The following is a 19,648-nucleotide window of genomic DNA, read 5'->3' as shown; positions in this document are numbered from 1 at the left end:
TGAATCTTGATGAATCTGAATATGATCTTCCTTTACCTAGAATGCATTCTAAGAATCCGGAGTTTCTAGATCTTGATGATGAATTTGATGATAGTGGGATTGAAATAAATAAAAACCGTGATGTTGCTAAACCCACTATTTTGGATCTCAAGGAATTTAATTATGAAAATTGCTCTTTGATTGGTTGTATTTCCTTGTTGCAATCCGTGCTAGATTCTCCTCATGCTTATAGTCAAAATAAAGCCTTTAATGAACATATAGTTGATGCTTTGATGCAATCTTATGAAGAAAAACTTGAGTTGAAAGTTTCTATCCCTAGAAAACTCTATGATGAGTGGGAACCTACTATTAAAATTAAAATTAAATATTTTGAGTTTCATGCTTTGTGTGATTTGGGTGCTAGTGTCTCTACTATTCCCAAAACTTTATGTGATTTGCTAGATTTCCGTGATTTTGATGATTGCTCTCTAAATTTGCATCTTGCGGATTCCACTATTAAAAAGCCTATGAGAAGAATTAATGATGTTCTTATTGTTGCAAATAGGAATTATGTGCCCGTAGATTTTATCGTTCTTGATATAGATTGCAATCCTTCATGTCCTATTATTCTTGGTAGACCTTTCCTTAGAACGATTGGTGCAATTATTGATATGAAGGAAGGAAATATTCATTCCAATTTCCCTTAAAGAAGGGCATGGAACACTTCCCTAGAAAGAAAATGAAATTACCATATGAATCTATCATGAGAGCCACTTATGCATTGCCTACCAAAGATGGCAATACCTAGATCTATCCTTGCTTTTATGCCTAGCTAGGGGCGTTAAACGATAGCGCTTGTTGGGAGGCAACCCAATTTTATTTTGTGTTTTTTTGTTTTTTGCTTTGTTTAGGAATAAATAATCCATCTACCTTCTGTTTGGATGTGGTTTTATGTTTTAATTAGTGTTTGTGCCAAGTAGAACCTATAGAATAACCTACGATGATAGTTGATTTGATTCTGCTGAAAAACAGAAACTTTGCGCGCACGAATATAATTTTGTTAAATCATGGGAACGTGCTTTTGCGTTGATTCTTTTTTCTGCTGTTCAATAAACAAATTTTCCAGGACTTTCTATTTTTGTAGAATTTTTGGTGTTCCAGAAGTTTGCGTTAGTTACAGATTGCTACAGACTGTTCTGTTTGACAGATTCTGTTTTTCGTGTGTTATTTGCTTATTTTGATGAATCTATGGCTAGTAAATAGTTTATAAACCATGGAGAAGTTGGAATACAGTAGGTTTAACACCAATATAAATAAAGAATGAGTTCATTACAGTACCTCAAGTAGTTCTTTGTTGTGTTTCTCTAACGGAGCTCACGAGATTTCTGTTGAGTTTTGTGTTGTGAAGTTTTCAAGTTTTGGGTGAATTCTTTTGATGAATTATGGAACAAGGAGTGGCAAGAGCCTAAGCTTGGGGATGCCCATGGAACCCCCAAGATAATCCAAGGACACCAAAAAGTCAAAGATTGGGGATGCCCCGGAAGGCATCCCCTCTTTCGTCCACTTCCATTGGTAATTTACTTGGAGCTATATTTTTATTCACCACATGATATGTGTTTTGCTTGGAGCGTCTTGTATTATTTGTGTATTTGCTTGTTAGTTCACCACAATCATCCTTGCTGTACACATATTTTGAGAGAGCCAAACATGAATTGGAATTTGTTAGAATACTCTATGTGCTTGACTTATATCTTTTGAGCATGATAATTTTTGCTCATAGTGCTTCACTTATATCTTTTGAGCATGATAATTTTTGCTCTAGTGCTTCACTTATATCTTTTCGAGCATGGTGGTGGATTTGTTTTAAAGAAACTATTGATCTCTCATGCTTCACTTAGATTATTTTGAGAGTCGTTAATAGCATGGTAATTTGCTTAATGTTAATGTACTTAGTGTTCAAGATATGTGAAACTTTCTTTTGAGTGAACTGAATACTAAGATAAGTTTGATGCTTAATAATTGTTTTGAGATATGGAGGTGATAATATCAAAGTCGTGCTAGTTGATAATTGTGAATTTGAGAAATACTTGTGTTGAAGTTTGCAAGTCCCGTAGCATGCACGTATGGTTAAAGTTGTGTAACAAATTTGAAACATGAAGTGTACCTGGCTTGTGCATCCTTATGAGTGGCGGTCGGGGACGAGTGATGGTCTTTTCCTACCAATCTATCCCCATAGGAGCATGCGCGTAGTACTTGATTTTTGATGGCTTCTAAATTTTTGCAATAAGTATATGAGTTCTTTTGACTAATGTTGAGTCCATGGATTATACGCACTCTCACCTTACCACCTTTGCTAGCCTCTTCGGTACCGTGCATTGCCCTTTCTCACCTTGAGAGTTGGTGCAAACTTCGCCGGTGCATCCAAACCCCGTGATACGATACGCTCTATCACACATAAACCTCCTTATATCTTCCTCAAAACAGCCACCATACCTACCTATCATGGCATTTCCATAGCCATTCCGAGATATATTGCCATGCAACTTCCATCATCATTATTATGACATACATTACTTTTGTCATATTGTCATTGCATGATCATGTAGTTGACATCGTATTTGTGGCAAAGCCACCATGCATTATTTTCCATACATGTCACTCTTGATTCATTGCACCATCCCGGTACACCGCCGGAGGCATTCATATAGAGTCATAATTTGTTCTAAGTTTCGAGTTGTAATTGTTGAGTTGTAAGAAAAATAAAAGTGTGATGATCATCATTATTAGAGCATTGTCCCAAGTGAGGAAAGGATGATGGATACTATGATTCCCCCATAAGTCAGGATGAGACTCCGGACGAAAAAAAAGAGCAAGGCCAAAGAAAAAAAATGGAAAGGCCGAAAAAAAAGAAAGAAAAAAATGAGAGAAAAAGAGAGAAGGGACAATGCTACTATCCTTTTACCACACTTGTGCTTCAAAGTAGCACCAAGATCTTCGTGATAGAGAGTCTCTCATTTTTGTCACTTTTATATACTAGTGGGAATTTTTCATTATAGAACTTGGCTTGTATATTCCAATGATGGGCTTCCTCAAAATGCCCTAGGTCTTCGTGAGCAAGCAAGTTGGATGCACATCCACTTAGTTTCTTTTGTAGAGCTTTCATATACTTATAGCTCTAGTGCATCCGTTGCATGCCAATCCCTACTCCTCATGTTGACATCAATTGATGGGCATCTCCATAGCCCGTTAATTAGCCTCGTCGATGTGAGACCTTCTCCTTTTTTGTCTTCTCCACACAATCCCCATGATCATATTCTATTCCACCCATAGTGCTATATCCATGGCTCACGCTCATGTATTGCGTGAAGGTTGAAAAAGTTTGAGATTATTTGAGTATGAAACAATTGCTTGGCTTGTCATCGGGGGTATAGAAGTTGGGAACATCTTTGTGTGACGAAAATGAAGCATAGCCTAACTATATGATTTTGTAGGGATGAACTTTCTTTTGCCATGTTATTTTGAGAAGACATGATTGCTTTGATTAGTATGCTTGAAGTATTATCATTTTTGTGTCAATATGAACTTTTGTCTTAAATCTTTCGGATCTGAATATTCATATTATAAGTAAGAAGATTTATATTGAAATTATGCCAAAGTATCACTCGGCATCAAAAATTCTTTTTTATCATTTACCTACTCGAGGACGAGTAGGAATTAAGCTTGGGGATGCCTGATACGTCTCCAACGTATCTATAATTTTTGATTGCTCCATGCTACTTTATCTACTGTTCTGGACTATATTGGGCTTTATTTTCCACTTTTATATTACTTTTGGGACTAACCTATTAACCGGAGTCCCAGCCCAGAATTGCTGTTTTTTTTGCCTATTTCAGTGTTTTGAAGAAACGGAATATCAAACGGAGTCCAAACTGAATGAAACCTTCGGGATCGTAATTTTCCAACTGAACGTGATCCAGGAGACTTGGACCCTACTCCAAGAAGTGCCAGAGGCGGTCACGAGGGTGGAGGGTGCGCCCCCTACCTCGTGCCCCCCCTGACGCTCCACCGACGTACTCCTTCCTCCTATATATACCTACGTATCCCCAAACAATCAGAACAGGAGCCAAAAACCTAATTCCACCGCCGCAACCTTCTGTATCCACAAGATCCCATCTTGGGGCCTGTTCCGGAGCTCCACCGGAGGGGGCATCCACCATGGAGGGCTTCTACATCATCACCGTAGCCCCTCCGATGAAGTGTGAGTAGTTTACTTCAGACCTTCGGGTCCATAGCTAGTAGCTAGATGGCTTCTTCTCTCTTTTTGGATCTCAATACAATGTTCTCCCCCTCTCTTGTGGAGATCTATTCGATGTAATCTTCTTTTTGCAAGTCTCTTCGAATTATCCTTTTTGGTTTGGCCAACTAGATTGGTAGTTCTTGCAATGGGAGAAGTGCTTAGCTTTGGGTTCAATCTTGCGGTGTCCTTACTCAGTGACAGAAAGAGTTGCAAGGCACGTATTGTATTGTTGCCATCGAGGATAACAAGATGGGGTTTTTATCATATTGCATGAATTTATCCCTCTACATCATGTCATCTTGCTTAAGGTGTTACTCTATTTTTAACTTAATACTCTAGATGCATGTAGATAGCGGTCGATGAGTGGAGTGATAGTAGTAGATGCAGAATCGTTTCGATCTACTTGTTTTGGACGTGATGCCTATATACATGATCATTGCCTAGATATACTCATAACTATGCTTAGTTCTGTCAATTTCTCAACAGTAATTTGTTCACCCACCGTAGAATACCTATGCTCTTGAGAGAAGCCACTAGTGAAACCTATGGCCCCCGGGTCTATTCTCATCATATCAATCTCTATCACTTTATTTACTTGCTTTGTTTTTACTTTGCCTTTTACTTTTTACTTTGCATCTATCTATCAAAAATACCAAAAATATTATTTATCATCTCTATCAGATCTCACTCTCGTAAGTGACCGTGAAGGGATTGACAACCCCTAAGCATTGGTTGCGAGTTGCTATTGTTTTGTGTAGGTACGAGGGACTTGTGCGTGGTCTCCTACTAGATTGATACCTTGGTTCTCAAAAACTGAGGGAAATACTTACGCTACTTTGCTGCATCATCCTCTCCTCTTCAGGGAAATCCAACGCAGTGCTCAAGAGGTAGGACTATGTTTCCTGGATGCGTTTTCGGGTTATCACCAAATCAAGATGGCGGTGGAAGACGTGGAGAAGACAGCCTTCCTGACCCCATGTGGAGTGTACTGATACACTTGCATGCTGTTCGGGTTGCGCAATGTGGGCGCAACTTTCTAGCGACTGATGCACATTTCCTTGGGCCGGTAGCTTGGGAAAAACGCCGAGGCTTACATCGACGACATTGTGGTGAAATCTCGGGAGGCAAGGACCTTGATCCAGGATTTGGAGGAGACCTTCGCGAGCCTCCGCCAGGTGGACCTGCGACTTAACCCGGAGAGGTGCATGTTTGGCGTCCCTTCCGGCAAGCTACTGGGTTTCCTCGTGTCCCACAGGGGGATCGAGGCCAACCCGAAGAAGGTTAAGGCAATCGAAGACATGAGTCCACTAACCCTCAGAGAAATGCAGAAGCTCATCGGTCGCGTGACTGTGTTAGGGTGCTTCATCTCCAAGTTGGGGGAATGCGCCCTCCCGTTCTTCAAGCTAATGAAGAAGAAAGGCCCATTTCAGTGGACATAGGAGGCTGAACAAGCGTTTCAAGACCTCAAGAAATATTTGACTAGCCCTCCGGTGATGGTGGCACCATGCCCTCTCGAGTCCCTGGTGCTCTACCTCGCCGACACTCCCTACTCCGCTAGCGTAGCCCTGGTGGTGGTTCGTGAGGAACGCCAGGCTAAGGCCGCGTCACGACCAGCCACGGCCTCAGCCGTGGCGACACAAGACCAAGAAAGCCTCACGAGGACCACGGCCTCGGCAGCTGGAGACAAGCCTCGGCAGGAAGACGCCCCCACGGCTGAAGAGGCAGCACCAAGCAACCGGGCGTTGGGGGCTCCATCGTCTCAGGAGGCGCCCCAACCTCCGGAGGACACGTGCTCCATCAGCACACCCACCCTCGTCGAGTGTCCAGTGTACTTCGTCAGCACGATGTTGCGAGATGCAAGGGTACGATACCCCATGCCTCAGAAGCTCTTACTCGCGCTCTTGGTGGCCTCGCGTAAGTTGTGGCACTACTTTCAAGGTCACCCCATCAAGGTCGTCTCGACCTACCCATTGTAAAGGGTACTCTACCCATTGTAAAGGGTACTCAGGAGCCCCAACTCCGCTGGAAGGGTCGCCGAATGGAACATCGAGCTGCAAGCGTTTCAGTTGGAGTTCAGCACAACCATGGTCATCAAGGGAGCCGCACTTGCAGATTTTGTGGCAGAATGGACAGAGGCGCCGGGCTCAAGGCGGGCAAGGATCAGTCTCTCTCCCCAAGAAGTGAGGCACTAGATGTCTGGGTCATGTACTTCAATAGAGCATTCTCGCGGCAGGGCGCGGGGGCCGGTGCAGTGCTTATATCCCCCACTCAGGACAAGCTCTACTACGCCGTGCAGCTCTGTTTCCGGCAGGGCGAGAAGGTCTCCAACAACATAGCAGAATATGAGGGCCTCATAGCAGGCCTGAAAGCTGCAGCAACACTGGGAGTGAAGCGCCTCACCATCAAGGGCGATTCACAACTCCTCGACAACTTCTCCAACAAGGTGTATGAGATGAAGGATGAGCACATGGAGGCATATCTTGCGGAAGTACGTAAGATGGAGAAGTGGTTTTGGGGGCTGGAGCTGCAACATGTGCCCCACGGCACCAACCAAGAGGCTGATGACATCGCTAAGAGGGCGTCCAGGCGACTGCCTCAGGAACCTGGCGTTTTCAAGGAGCGGCTCTTCAAGCCATCGGCAGCACCATCAGTTTCAAGCACGGCGCAGCCTCGGGAAGAGCTCCCTCAGCCACCTGCCACAGGAGCCCCGGCCTGTGGCCCGACCTCGGGAGCACGCCTACTCTTGGCGCTAGAGCCTCAGGAAGGATGCTGGAGCACGGAATTCAAGGACTACCTGATGCAAGGAATGCTGCCAGAGAAAGAGGAGGACGCGGAACGCGTGGCTCGGTAGGCCACGACCTACTACATCCAAGACAGTGAGTTATACCGGAAGCGGCCAAATGACGTTTCCCTACGTTGCATCTCTAGGGAACAAGGGAAGGAACTGCTGACCGACATACACGATGGAGATTGCGGACACCACTCATCATCACGAACCCTCGTCGGCAAGGCGTTTTGCAGTGGGTTCTACTGGCCTACGACACTCAACGATGCGACCGAGCTGGTGAAGTCCTGCAAGGCCTGCCAATTCCATGCCAAGCAGATTCATCAGCCAGCTCAGGGCCTGCAGACTATCCCGCTCTCGTGGCCATTCGTGGTCTGGGGGCTGGATATCTTGGGCCCGTTCCCTCGAGCGCCTGGGGGCTACCGCTACCTCTACGTCACCATCAACAAGTTCACCAAGTGGGCAGAGGTGGAAGCCGTCCGCACCATCCCAGCTGGTTCTGCAGTCAAGTTTATCAAGGGCCTCGCAAGCCGGTTTGGGGTCCCTAACCGCATCATCACCGACAATGGTTTGCAGTGCTATGGTCCATCCGCACTACCACCACCAAGCCAACTGGCGAGACCCCGTTCTTCCTCGTCTATGGAGCAGAAGCGGTTCTCTCTCACGAGGTCATGCGTTGCTCCGCGCGGGTCCTAGCGTTTGATGAGGCACAGCAGGATGCCATGTGGGTGATGGACCTCGTGCTGGGGGAGGAACGCCGCTGTGAAGCTACGCTACGGGCGGCAAGGTACTAGCAGGCGCTGCGGCGGTATCACTGTCGCAACATCTGCCCCAGGACGCTCGAGGTAGGTGACCTTGTACTCAGGCGGGTGCTCTCCAGGGAAGGGCTGCATAAGCTTTCACCCATGTGGGAGGGCCCGTTCAAGGTTGTCCACGTCTCCAGGCCATGCGCTGCGCGCCTGGAGACTCAGGATGGGGTGCCCATCCCGAATGCCTGGAACATTCAGCACCTCTGGAAGTTCTACCCCTGAAGAAAGGCCCAGTGCCTATGAAGAAGGCCCGGTGCCTATAAGCTCGCCGCCCGAAGAAAGGCCTGGTGCCTGTGAAGCTCGCCGCCCGAAGAAAGGCCCGGTGCCTGTGAAAAGGCCCAGTGCCTGCGAAGCTCGCCGCCCCTGACACTCTCACGTAATAATGAGTTGGGGTTGTACACGCCCCGGAGTCTTCGGAGTGCCGCCCTTGGGCCTCGAGGGCTCCCGCCCACGCCTAGTGGCAGCACTTAGCTCTGCACTAATGAGAAGACATCGAAGACTAGACTAGGTGCCGGACGCGGCTTTTCATTTGCTTTCTGTAGTTGGCTCGCTTTTCTTTGTTGAACCTTGATTGAAGCTGCTTCCAATGTTATTTGCCGGTTCTGCCAGTCGTCTTCTTCCCCTGTTCTCTATTTTCAGCTTTTGTCTGGCTCGTTCTCTCTCTCGCAAACCTCGCAGGGGGCTGCGCGGGTGCCCTCGTGAGTCCTTCCTCTCGTGATTTTCGCGAGGCTCTCTCGTTCGAGTTCGCAGCGGGAGCACCCCTCCCAGTCCATGCCCCTCGGGCATCACGACGCAAAGCGCCGGGCCATGGTCGGCACCCCTCGCGACCAAGGTTCGAAAATGATTCTCCCAACAGATTTTTGCAGCTCTTAAGGCGCCCGGCGAGGCCTGAAGCAGGAACCTCGCGAGGCGGAAACTACTTCAAACATCCTAAGCTAAGTTGTTCTTACGCGCAGACGCATAGCAATGGCACCATAACACAGCACAAGAACAATAAACGCAGCATGATATCTAGGGAATCATAGTCTATTGCACGCCCCCACGGCCCCCCATACTTCTCTCTCTCTTGATGCAGGAAAAGAAGGAAAACAAAACAAAATCGGCACGCGCGTTGCAACAACTCGCGAGGAGGGACCCGCGGTGTCCTCCTGAGCTCAGTCAGACCCCGCCGCGCGCTTCACCAGAGCGCGGTGAAGAGACGATCCGCCGCCGCCCTCGAGGTGGGCACGACGGCGCGGTGGTTGATCGTAGCCACCGCTGGAGGAGCTGTCGCCGGAGGAGGAGCCACTGAAGCTCGATGAGCCGTGGTCGCCACCAGGAGCGGGTTCGCCTTCGCCCTTGTCACGACCGTCGCCAAGGCCGAGCACCTCATCGCCATTATCGTCTTCAGGGCAATACCCAACATGGCGGCCGTCTTCCCCGAACACCCTCACGTAGAGGGTTGCGTTGTCGTCATACTTGAAGTGGAGGGTGCACTGCCTGCCCAGGCCACACGCACGGGCAAACGTCTGCCAGCCCCGGGCCAGGGCAACATTGCCGGCGACGAAGATCTCCACCGCGACCCAGGAGTCCCTGCTGCAACAGCCATCCGCTTGCAACCAGAGCCCACCGGGCCCCGCGGCCGGCAGTTCGCCGGCGGAGGAGCGAGGGAGCTGAAGCCAGTTGCCGGCCGGGTTATCCGACCACACAACAAACTCCGGCAACACCTCCGCTGAATGGAAGCGTGGCCGGGGAGGCCGCGCAGCCACGACACGCCTTCCCCCACCAACCGGGCTGCCTCGACATGGGAGGCCACTACCGCGTGAAGGGCCACCGCCGCGACCACGGGAAGCCACGGCAGGGGTCACGGGATGCTTGCGAGGACGACTGCGGCCGCGCTTGGGCGGAGGAGAGCCAGGACCTTCCTGGCGAGCCTTCCCCTTCTCCGCGGCCGGAAACCTCTTCACGGGCGCCATGAGGGGCGCTGCAAGTAGCAGGAGCGAGGAAGAAGAAGCGAGCAGGCGGAGCAAGAAGAGATGGACAACGGGGGCTCTCTCCCCTCCGTATTTATATCCCAAGGGAGGCCAACCGTCGACCCCCACGATCACAGGTAATGATGATTCTTTTTGCATGCAGCAGGGACTCGTCAAATCGGGCAATTGCCGAGGCAACATGGGGAAGCGGAGACGCCCATGTCCAATCAGCCGCCACGCGGCAACCAAGGCCGCAAGCTGTTGGGGCCCATGGCGCTCTGCACTTGCCCTTTGGCTTTGCTGCTAAGCCAAGTCCGAGCACGCCTTGGGCCCGAGGGCTACTGTCGGCGTTCTGGGAACGGGGGTCTCCAGACTTGCCTGCCTGCAGCGTGGCTCAACCAGTGGCCCGGTACGGCCAGTCTTCACCAACTAAACACTCAAGACCCTCGCGAGGGGCCAAGCCTCGTGGGGCGGATGACACAAGGCCTCCTCAGGGGCAGCCTCACCAGGCAGGCTCGCGAGGAGGCAGAGAGATCAAGGCAAGGGGTACCTCGCGAGGTGCCCATGACACAAGCCATGACGATCAAGGCCAGGTGGGCGCCAGGCGGGCGCCAGGCGCGCAGTGTCCTTGTTTCCTCTTTGGTGCTAAGGGGGCAAGCGCAGGCGCATAGTATTGAGGCATCAGACAAAGGTTTCCATATCGGTGCAACGAGACCAAGACCAGCAAGACGGCGGGATGGAGGTCACCATGGAGCCCAAGACGGTGTCACCACCAGCGCCTTTGGCAGGCGAAGACCACCTGTAGTCAGGATAGCTTGTACTAGCTGTCCCCTTTCGAAATGGCCGTTGTTGGATCCCTTCCCGCTCAACATTTGGGAAGAGGACCAGGGCCTCTATAAATAGGGCTAGCCACCACGTAGGAGGGGATCGAATCCTTCCCAAGTAGAACACCACACCACCTCAAGAACACCTCTCCTCGCGAGGCTGTTCTTCCTCTGTACTGTTCATCATCAGCTCAAGAGGCAATCCACCACCACCCACAGTAGTAGGGTATTACACCACAACGGTGGCCCGAACCTGTATAAATCTTGTGTCTCTTGTGTTGTTCATCGATCTAGCTTAGGGATCGCGGCGAGGCTGAGAGCGAGATTCGGTAGGAGGGGATCTTCGTGCGCACCCCAGTGTTCGAACCTTAAGGGTTTTGCCGGAACCCGATATCCGACAGCGCCGCTCAAGACCACGTCGGGCAAAGTATAGTAATACCGGTACCGAAGATAATGAAACCTCGGATAACGCCGAAGACAGCGACCACCCCGTCGAACCCACGTCCGAACAGGACGAGAGGGAGGAGGGTCAGTATAGTCATGAGGACTCAGAAGACAACAACTACTTACCTGCTGCCGGTGTCAAAACCAGAAGATCTCGGGTAGGGGGGTCCAAGCTGTATGTCTGAGGATCGATGGTAACAATGATCAAAGGGACATGATGTTTACCCAGGTTCGGGCCCTCTTAATGGAGGTAAAACCCTACTCCTGCTTGATTATATTCGATGGGTATAGGGGTTACAAGAGTTGATCTACCTCGAGATTGTAATGACTAAACCTTAACTTGGCTAGCCTATCAATGATATGATCCTGCCTCCGGTCTAAACCCTCCGGTTTATATAGATACCGGAGGGGCCTAGGGTTGTACAAAGTCGGTTCAAAAGAAAGGAAATAGTATATCCGGACACCTAAACTTGTCGTTCACGCACACGGGAATCCCAACCAAACACGAGAGGTAGTCTTCTTCCTTGTATCTTGACAGCCCATTAGTCCGGCCCACATCGAATAGGCCGGACACCCGAGGACCCCTTAGTCTAGGACTCCCTTAGTAGCCCCTGAACCAGTCTTCAATGATGACGTGTTCGGTGCACAGGTTGTCTTCGACATTGCAAGGAGGGTTCCTCTCCTTGATTAATATACATCAATCTTTCCTCAAAAAAGAACTGTATATGGCTTTGCATAATTAACACAACCCTTAGCCACGAAGGCAGGATATATAGAAAATAGGAATAGTGTCTTTACTGACAACTTTTTTCCGGTGAAGCGTCAGACTTGACCCTTCAGTGTTTTGAACTGTTTTCACACTCCTTGTTTCGTATTTTGAGGTTGATCCCCCTTGGCCCATCCTGTCAAAACAGAGATCATGCCCACTTATTACGGGATTTCTCATCAATAAGATTTGGGTAACCCAACCGATTACGGCGCATGCTCACATTGGGAATAGGCGAGTTTCAAGGCTGAAGTGGGGGGCAGCTGGCATTTTTACCGCCTATAAGAGGGCAACAGATTCCTCCTTTCTTACCCACGCCTTCTTCTAGCCTCTGCCTTCCAATCTCCCAAGCTCCAGTGCCCGAAAAAAGCTATCGTCTTTCCCACCACCACCACCTTCTCCAGCCATGGCCGGATCCGGTTGAAAGGGAAAGTGGGAGGCCTCCTCTGTCATGGAGAAGGTGGTGAAGAATATCCCAAGCGCGGGGTACCTGGCCGCAGACATTGCGCACAGGCTCCCTGACGAGGGTCAAATCATCCCCACTCCGGAGCCCGGTGAAAGGGTCGTATTCCTCCCCCATTTTCTTAGAGGCCTAGGAATTTCACTCCATCCCTTCGTCCAGGGACTCATGTTCTATTACGGGCTGGATTTCAATGATCTAGCCCTGAATTCTTTCCTCCACATCTTGGTGTTCATCGTCGTGTGCGAGGCTCCACTCCGCATCCCACCACACTTCGGCCTATGGCTTAAAATCTTCAATGTGAAGCCGAAGGTGGTCGACGGGAAGCATGCGGGCTGCGGTGGGGCATGATAAGCAAGATCCCCAATGCCACCTGGCCCAAGGGGGCCTTCATCAAGACTGTCAAGGTCTGGCAGCAGGAGTGATTCTACATCACTAACCCGCGCCAGGCCAACTCAGTGGCAATTCCGGAGTTCAGATCCGAACCCCCCACGAGGCTCATTTCGTGGACCGCTAAGGGCCTCGATTAGGGGTCCTAGACGGAGGTGCAGACGCTGCAAACACGCATCACCAATGTTCTGGGCAAAAATGTTGGTCTCACCAATGTGGTGTAGACCATGCTCTTCCGCCGCATCCTCCCCTGCCAACGCCGGGCCTCCCCCATGTGGGAGTTCAATCTAGAGGAGTCGTGGACCTTGAAGCGCTTCTTCATCACAATGCACGAAGGAATATGGAAGCTACTTTTCAAGTCCCAGAAGAGCTGGCCTATGGAGACCGAAGACATCGGTCCCGACGTTGAGAATCCGGCCACTCCGGTAGTATTAACTTTCCGAAGATATGTCCGGTCTGTATTTTTGATCAGTATGAATCTTATCAGCCCACTTCTTTACAGGGCTGGACAAATGAAGAGGACGGATCAAGAGTCTGGCTCCGTTACCCGAAGACACTGCTACCTCTTGAGCTTGCGTTGGTTTTCCCTTGAAGAGGAAAGGGTGACGCAGCAAAGTAGATTGAAAAGTAAAGATTGCAAAATAATAAACGAGATTCAATAATATGGAAAAGAGACTTAATATAATGGGAAAGAGACCCGGGGGCCTTAGATTTCACTAGTGGCTTCTCTCGAGATAGCATGTATTATGGTGGGTGAACAAATTACTGTCGAGCAATTGATAGAAAAGCGCATAATTATGATGACATCTAAGGCAATGATCATGAACATAGGCATCACGTCCGTGTCAAGTAGACCGACTCCTGCCTGCATCCACTACTATTACTCCACACATCAACCGCTATCCAGCATGCATCTAGAGTATTAAGTTCATAAAGAACAGAGTAACGCATTAAGCAAGATGACATGATGTAGAGGGATAAACTCAAGCAATATGATATAAACCCCATCTTTTTATCCTCGATGGCAACAATACAATACGTGCCTTGGTGCCCCTACTGTCACTGGGAAAGGACATCGCAAGATTGAACCCAAAGGTAAGCACTTCTCCCATGGCAAGAAAGATCAATCTAGTAGGCCAAACTAAAACGATAATTCGAAGAGACTTGGAAAGATATCAAATCATGCACATAAGAATTCAAAGAAGAACCAAATAATATTCATAGATAATATTGATCATAAATCCACAATTCATTGGATCATGAGAAACACACCGCAGAAGAATATTACATCGAATAGATCTCCAAGAACATCGAGGAGAACTTTGTATTGAGAATCAAAGAGAGAGAAGAAGCCATCTAGCTAATAACTATGGACCCAAAGGTCTGTGGTAAACTATTCACGCTTCATCGAAGAGGTAATGATGTTGATGTAGAAGCCCTCCATGATCGAATCACCCTTCGGCAGATTGTCGGAAAAGGCCCCAAGATGGGATCTCACGGGTACAGAAGGTTGCGGCGGTGGAAAAGTGGTTTCGTGGCTCCCCCTGATGTTTTTAGGGTATAAGAGTATATATAGGCGAAAGAACTAGGTCGGTGGAGCTACGAGGGGCCCACGAGGGTGGGGGCGCCTACCCCTGTGGGCGCACCCTCCTACCTTGTGGCCTCCTCGTTATGTTTTCGACTTCATCTCCAAGTCTTCTGGTTTGCTTTCGGTCCAAGAAATATTATCGCAAAGGTTTCATTCCGTTTGGACTCCGTTTGGTATTCCTTTTCTACAAAACTCTAAAATAGGCAAAAAAGTAGAAACTGGCTGAGGGAGTCCTGGACTAGGGGGTGTCCGGATAGCCGGACTATCATCATCGGCCGGACTCCAAGACTATGAAGATACAAGATTGAAGACTTCGTCCCGTGTACGGATGGGACTTTCCTTGGTGTGGAAGGCAAGCTTGGCGATACGGATATGTAGATCTCCTACCATTGTAACCGACTCTGTGTAACCCTAGCCCTCTCCGGTGTCTATATAAACCGGAGGGTTTTAGTCCGTAGGACAACAAGCATTACAACAATCATACCATAGGCTAGCTTCTAGGGTTTAGCCTCCTTGATCTCGTGGTAGATCCACTCTTGTACTACCCATATCATTAATATCAATCAAGCAGGAGTAGGGTTTTACCTCCATCAAGAGGGCCCGAACCTGGGTAAAAACATCGTGTCCCTTGTCTCCTGTTACCATCCGCCTAGACGCACAGTTCGGGACCCCCTACCCGAGATCCGCCGGTTTTGACACCGACATTGGTGCTTTATTGAGAGTTCCTCTGTGTCGTCACCGATAGGCTTGATGGCTTCTTCAATCAACACAACACCGTCCAGGGTGAGACTTTCCTCCCCGGACAGACATTCGTGTTCGGCGGCTTCGCACTGCGGGCCAATTCACTTGGCCATCTGGAGCAGATCGAAAGCTATGCCCCTGGCCATCAGGTCAGGTTTGGAAGCCTAAACTTCACGGCCGACATCCGCGGAGACTTGATCTTCGACGGATTCGAGCCACAGCCGAGCGTGCCGTGCTGTCACGATGGGCATGATTTAGCTCTGCCGCCGGACAGTGCCCTGGGGGCCGCACACGAGTCCGCTCTAACCCATAGTTCGGAGCAGACCGCGCAGATCGAGGACAGGTGGCTGGACACCGCCTCGGGGGCTGCACTTCTACGGCGATGGAGCCGAATACTGACCTTGTCCCTTATAAAGCTCGTGACTCCGAGACGCCGGACTCCTTGCCGGACTCCGGACCTCCTGCGCCCCTGCCAATCGAATCCAATTGGGCGCCGATCATGGAGTTCACCGCCGCAGACATCTTTCAGCAATCACCCTTTGGCGACATCCTAAATTTGCTAAAGCGTCTCTCGTTATCAGGAGAACCCTGGCCGGACTGCGGTCAGGATGGTTGGGATGCGGATGATGAAGAAATTCAAAGCCCACCCACCACCCACTTTGTAGCCACTTTCGACGATCTAACTGATATGCTAGACTATGACCCCGAAGACATCGACAGTATGGACGACGATGCCGGAGACGATCAAGAACCAGCACCTACAGGGCACTGGAAGACCACCTCGTCATACGACATATACATGGTGGACACCCCAAAGGATGGGGACGGCGAAGAAGCAGCGGAGGCAGATTCTTCTAAGAAACAGCCCAAGCGCCAACGTCAATGGCGCCGCTCTAAATCCCGCCACAGTAAGAATGGAGAATCCGGCACGGGAGACAATAACACCCCAGAGAGTGACGAAGACAACCCCCTCCAGCAAGACTCAGCACAGGAGGACGGGGAAGCCAGCCCTCAAGAGAGAGCGGCAGACATGGAGGATGACAATTACATGCCTCCCTCCGGAGACGAGGCAAGCCTCAACGACGACGAATTTGTCGTGCCCGAGGATACCATCGAACAAGAGCGTTTTAAACGCAGGCTTATCGCCATGGCAAATAGCCTAAAGAAAAAGCAGCAACAGCTTCAAGCTGATCAAGACCTGCTGGCCGACAGATGGACCGAGGTCCTCGCGGCCGAAGAGTATGAACTCGAACGCCCCTCCAAAAGTTACCCAAAACGCAAGTTGCTCCCCCGACTAGAGGAGGAAGCATACAAACCTTCATCACCAGCGCACAATACGGCAGACCGACCACCCCGTGGTCGCGACAGAGAGGCATCTAGGCCCTCCATCAGGACCGTACCCTGGCACCGCTTGAAAAGTATGAAGCCATGAGGGAATGCGCCGGACTTGCGGGATATATTGGAGGACAAGGCAAGACAATCCAGATCTATCTACGGATCACGCGGGCGCCCCACGACCCACGACGACTACCGTCGCGCCGGACACAGCAACTCCGGCCGGGCCGAACACAGCAGACAATGCTCTCTTGAGCTACGTCGTGATATTGCCCAATATAGAGGCGCCGCACACCCACTATGCTTCACTGACGAAGTAATGGATCATCAAATCCCTGAAGGGTTTAAACCCGTGAACATCGAATCCTACGATGGCACAACAGACCCCGCGGTTTGGATCGAGGATTATCTCCTTCATATCCACATGGCCCGCGGCGACGATCTCCACGCCATCAAGTATCTCCCACTCAAGCTTAAAGGACCAGCTCGTCATTGGCTTAACAGCTTGCCCGCAGAGTCAATTGGGTGTTGGGAGGACCTGGAAGCCGCATTCCTCGATAACTTCCAGGGCACATATGTGCGACCACCAGACGCCGATGACCTAAGCCACATAATTCAGCAGCCAGACGAATCAGCCAGACAATTCTGGACATGGTTCTTAACAAAGAAAAATCAAATCATCGACTGTCCGGATGCAGAGGCCCTTGCAGCCTTCAAACATAACATCCGCGACAAATGGCTGGCCCGGCACCTAGGACAGGAAAAGCTGAAATCCATGGCAGCCCTCACATCACTCATGACCCGCTTCTGTGCGGGAGAGGACAGCTGGCTAGCTTGCAGCAACAACATCAGCAAAAATGCTGGCAGTCCGGATACTAAGGACCACAATGGCAGGTCGCGTCGAAACAAAAACAAACGCCGCGTTAACGACGACAACAGTGAGGATACGACAGTCAACGCCGGATTCAGAGGCTCCAAACCCGGTCAGCGGAAGAAGCCATTCAAAAGAACTACTCCGGGTCCGTCCAATTTAGACCAAATACTCGACCATTCTTGCCAGATACATGGCACCCCCGAAAAGCCAGCTAATCACACCAACAGAGATTGTTGGGTATTCAAGCAGGCAGGCAAGTTAATTATCAAAAACAATGACAAGGGGCTGCACAGCGACGACGAGGAAGAGACCCGACCACCGAACAGTCGAGGACAGAAGGGTTTCCCCCCACAAGTGCGGATGGTAAACATGATATACGCAACCCACATACCCAAGAGGGAGCGGAAGCGTGCACTCAGGGACGTATATGCGATGGAGCTAGTCGCCCCGAAGTTCAATCCATGGTCCTCCTGCCCGATCACTTTCGATCGAAGAGACCACCCGACCAGTATCTGCCATGGCGGATTCGCCGCATTGGTTCTAGACCCAATCGTCGATGGATTTCACCTCACTAGAGTCCTGATAGATGGCGGCAGCAGCTTGAACCTGCTTTATCAGGATACAGTGCGCAAGATGGGCATAGACCCCTCAAGGATTAAACCTACAAGGACGACCTTCAAAGGCGTCATACCAGGTGTGGAGGCCAACTGCACAGGCTCAGTCACACTGGAAGTGGTCTTCGGATCCCCGGATAATTTCCAAAGCGAGGAGTTAATCTTCGACATAGTCCCGTTCCACAGCGGCTATCATGCTCTGCTCGGACGAACCGTGTTTGCAAAATTCAACGCGGTACCGCATTATGCATACCTTAAGCTCAAGATGCCAGGCCCTCGTGGAGTCATCACGGTCAACGGAAATACTGAACGCTCCCTCCGAACGGAGGAACACACAGCGGCTCTCGCGGCAGAAGTACAGAGCAGCCTTTTAAGGCAATTTTCGAGTCCGGCCGTTAAACGACCGGACATAGCCAAACGCGCCCGGAGTAACATCAATCAAGACCACCTGGCACGTTCCGAGCACGCGTAGCAATGCGGCCCCAACCCCAACCCTTGCATGATTGCAAGACCAGCTCTTCGCGTACATCATTATGCTCTGGAGATACCATGGGCATAGGGGGAGGGGCACGACCACGACAGGCCTAGAGTGCGGCTTAACCACACCAGGGGCTCCAAAGTGTGTCACTCTTTTTTTTCCTTTTTTCCACAGGACTCCGTTCACCAGAGGCCTTGTCCGGCAGTAGATCTACCGAACTCACGATGCAACAGCCAGGGAGGGACAAAGGCTACGACGAACACTCAGGTGGTCTCCATTATGAGCATTAAATTTGTTAAATACACCAATCCGCAGCCCCACCCCTGGAAGGGGACATGTTTAATTAGTCCAATCCCTTGCTTACCGCTCTATTTGTATCATCCTGCGCTCATAGCAGACTTCCTTGAATAAACAATGTAGCACCTTCTTTTACATATATGTTCATTAATGACATCTTGCACCCGTACATTTTGGTACGGCAGAATACACCAGGGGCTTGTGTTCCCCGCATTATGGTGTGATAAGTCCGAACACTTTCACAAGTGCGGCACCCCAAACTTATAGCATTATATGCATCGGCTCTGAATCATGTCTTGGGTCAATAGTTGGGTTTGCCCGGCTCCCATGTTTTGGTACCTTACATTCCATTCTGTCGGCTAAGGTAGCACTGGGAGAACCACTGCGATTGCGCCCCGGTTGAGCTGGGCGAGCGCCTCAGTGGAGAAAGCTAAAACTGACTGTCATGATAAGGCGAGAGACTGGTTGCTGTTCGAGAGGTCTTTTCGAGTCCCTAAAGACTTATGCCGCTTCGAGCGAGGAACCGGCTGTGTCCGGCCCAGGCGTGGATAGCACCCCGAACTCAGTCTTCCGAATACTAGGGGCTTCGCCGAAATTTAAAATTATAGAATTCTATGGCTAAGTGAGAGTGTTCAAGCATTATAAGTCCGGTTGCCTTGTTCGTTGTGTTGAGCGCCTCCCTAGATGGACCCAAAAATGGGAACAAGAGTGCTCAAGTTTATCCCGAACACCCCATCACTCGTGGCATGGGGGCTGAAGCCGACGACTTGCCATCTCTTAGATTTTATAAACGGCCGCACAAAAGGTAATATTTTAAATCAATAAGCGTTGCTTAGCGCATATGAACAAAGTTTTCAGCACACAGGATAACACATGGCGAGTTTACTCAATAATTACATCTCTGGGGCATTCATCCGCAATCTTGCGGGCACCCTTCAGGACAGTCTTATAGTATATTTCGGGCGTACGATACTCCTTGCCCGCCGGCGGCGTGTCCGTCAGAAGCCTCTCAGCA

This window comes from Triticum aestivum, chromosome 2B (assembly GCF_018294505.1).
Source record: "Triticum aestivum cultivar Chinese Spring chromosome 2B, IWGSC CS RefSeq v2.1, whole genome shotgun sequence".
Lineage (NCBI taxonomy): Eukaryota > Viridiplantae > Streptophyta > Magnoliopsida > Poales > Poaceae > Triticum > Triticum aestivum.
The sequence above is the reverse complement of the archived record's forward strand: the minus strand, read 5'-3'. Positions refer to the sequence as shown.